Here is a 3,104-nt window from a genome sequence, read left to right as displayed (position 1 = left end):
CTGCCGTCCTATTGCCTCAGGAGGTTGAATACTTATCTAATCAAGATATATTAGTGTATTATTTTTCATAATTTATTGACTTTGTGTTGATCGTTGACCCCCAAAAATAGATTCTAAATGGATTTGTCCCATTTTAATCCCACTTTTGGGAGACGACAAAATGTGGAAAAAGTGGAGGGGCGTGGATACTTTCTGAAGGTGCTGTAGACTTGTCAGGAACACAGAGAACTGACATTAAAGCAAGAGACAGATCACATTGTCCTCAATAAACATGCATAGGTTTTAAATGCAGTAGATATCGATATGCAGACTGGAAGAGACTTACTACACAAGCACAAAGCCATTTTCAAAATGGAACACTCTTCCATTTTTAGTGCACAACTTTTTTTGGTCAATCCCTAAACTGTAGCTCCATAGGTTTAATCAGAGAAGACAGAGGAAAGGGATTTCATTACTATGCATTACACCTTTAACAACAACAAAATGACCTCTGAACAGAAAAATTGTGAAGGAAAACATAAGGAAGACAACTTATGAACAAAGTAAAACGGTCTGTGTACATATGTATGGATAATTGGTTTGCTCAAAACACCTCTGGTCAATCATTTCAAGTTTCAGGATACAACAGGTGTAAAACAGTACAGTCAAATTCTTACTTGAGAGATCTTTCACAACAATGCAGTGAATTTGTGAAGAAAACACACGATTAATAGTTTCATCTGTATGTTAAACGCTCCCTCAGGCTGTACTCGCTCAGCCCTACGGGCCATGGTCAAAAGTAGCACGCCAAATAGAGAATGGGGAGCCACTTGGGATAGGGAATAGGGAGACATTTGGGATAGGGAATAGGGAGACACTTGGGATAGGGAATAGGGAGACATTTGGGATAGGGAATAGGGAGACATTTGGGATAGGGAATAGGGAGACGTTTGGGATAGGGAATAGGGAGACGTTTGGGATAGGGAATAGGGAGACGTTTGGGATAGGGAATAGGGAGACGTTTGGGATAGGGAATAGGGAGACATTTGGGATAGGGAATAGGGAGCCATTTGGGATAGGGAATAGGGAGCCATTTGGGATAGGGAATAGGGAGCCACTTGGGATAGGGAATAGGGAGCCATTTGGGATAGGGAATAGGGAGACATTTGGGATAGGGAGACAATTGGGATAGGGAATAGGGACACACTTGGGATAGGGAATAGGGAGCCACTTGGGATAGGGAATAGGGAGCCATTTGGGATAGGGAATAGGGAGCTATTTGGGATAGGGAATAGGGAGCCACTTGGGATAGGGAATAGGGAGCCATTTGGGATAGGGAGCCATTTGGGATAGGGAATAGGGAGACACTTGGGATAGGGAATAGGGAGCCACTTGGGATAGGGAATAGGGAGCCACTTGGGATAGGGAATAGGGAGCCACTTGGGATAGGGAATAGGGAGCCACTTGGGATAGGGAATAGGGAGCCACTTGGGATAGGGAATAGGGAGCCATCTTCTCGTTCACATCTTGAAAGTTAATTAATGAAACCCTCAGTCTTCTGGTCAATATAGCTGTTATTTATTTAGTGAAAAATCAATTGCATCCATTCAGTCACTCACACTCACACATTCTACAGAAAAGCATTTCCTCAAATCAGGTCCAATCGGACTGTCATATTGAAATCAGAGCTGTCAGTTTCATAGAGACACCAGAGGCACATAAAGTGGTGTTCTGTATTATTATAAAATAGTCCACCATGTTACATTATTATTAAACATTATTTACTACACGAACATAAAATATTGTATACATTTATTTACTGCAATGACAGTGTTATTATTATGTGGCGGGAGTCACTGCCACGCTGTCGCAGCAAACGCATGGCATATGGGACACAAGCACCTGGTCACTGTGGTATTAAATGACTGAACAGCAGTGCCAGAGATCAAGCCAGATTAGTTGGGTCTTAAAGATGATCTTTTGCTTTTCTTGACAAAGCAACAGCCTCATAAGCTGTTTATAAGATGGCCGTCAAGAGTGTCCAAAAAAAACTTCAATTGCTTTTCACAACCGTCACAATCTCTCTTCCTCCTGTTTGTCACAGCAGCTCAGAGCAGAATATTAGACATAACAGTTAAGGCATTATTCCAGTTCTGTGTGTGTATGTGTCTTCACATTGGTTGGTTGAAACATGAGGAACCCATAAATCATGAGGAAAATGTGAATTAAATATAAATATTATCTCATTATCAATTATGTTACAGGACACTTGAGGAAGTTAGAATCTTGGGACATTGGGGTTGATTTCTCAACTAATTATCTAGTATAGAATCTATTTCAAAGATAGATAGTGACAGGGATCAATAGAGAAAGAGAGAGGCTAAATTAAGAGTGAATGTGAAAGGGTGTGGAGGAGAGAGATGGAATGAGATGATAGAGAGAGGAGGAGAGGTCAGAGAGGCGGAGAGGTCAGAGAGGAGGAGAGGTCAGAGAGGAGGAGAGGTCAGAGAGGAGGAGAGATCAGAGAGGAGTAGAGGTCAGAGAGGAGGAGAGGTCAGAGAAGAGGAGAGGTGAGAGAGGAGGAGAGGTCAGAGAGGTCAGAGAGGAGGAGAGGTCAGAGAGAGGGAGAGGTCAGAGAGGAGGAGAGGTGAGAGAGGAGGAGAGGTGAGAGAGGAGGAGAGGTCAGAGAGGAGGAGAGGTCAGAGAGGAGGAGAGGTCAGAGAGGAGGAGAGGTGAGAGAGGAGGAGAGGTCAGAGAGGAGGAGAGGTCAGAGAGGAGGAGAGGTCAGAGAGGTGGAGAGGAGGAGAGGTCAGAGAGGAGGTCAGAGAGGAGGAGAGGTGAGAGAGGAGGAGAGGTCAGAGAGGAGGAGAGGAGGAGAGGTCAGAGAGGAGGTCAGAGAGGAGGAGAGGTGAGAGAGGAGGAGAGGTCAGAGAGGAGGAGAGGTCCGAGAGGAGAGGTCAGAGAGGAGGAGAGGTCAGAGAGGAGAGGTCAGAGAGGAGGAGAGGTGAGAGAGGAGGAGAGGTCAGAGAGGAGGAGAGGTCAGAGAGGAGGAGAGGTCAGAGAGGAGGAGAGGTGTGAGGAGGGGGAGAGACAGGTGAGCGAGGGGGGAGAGAGGTGAGAGAGAG

This window comes from Oncorhynchus mykiss, chromosome 8, assembly GCF_013265735.2.
Source record: "Oncorhynchus mykiss isolate Arlee chromosome 8, USDA_OmykA_1.1, whole genome shotgun sequence".
Taxonomy (NCBI): domain Eukaryota; kingdom Metazoa; phylum Chordata; class Actinopteri; order Salmoniformes; family Salmonidae; genus Oncorhynchus; species Oncorhynchus mykiss.
This window is presented reverse-complemented; position numbering follows the sequence as displayed.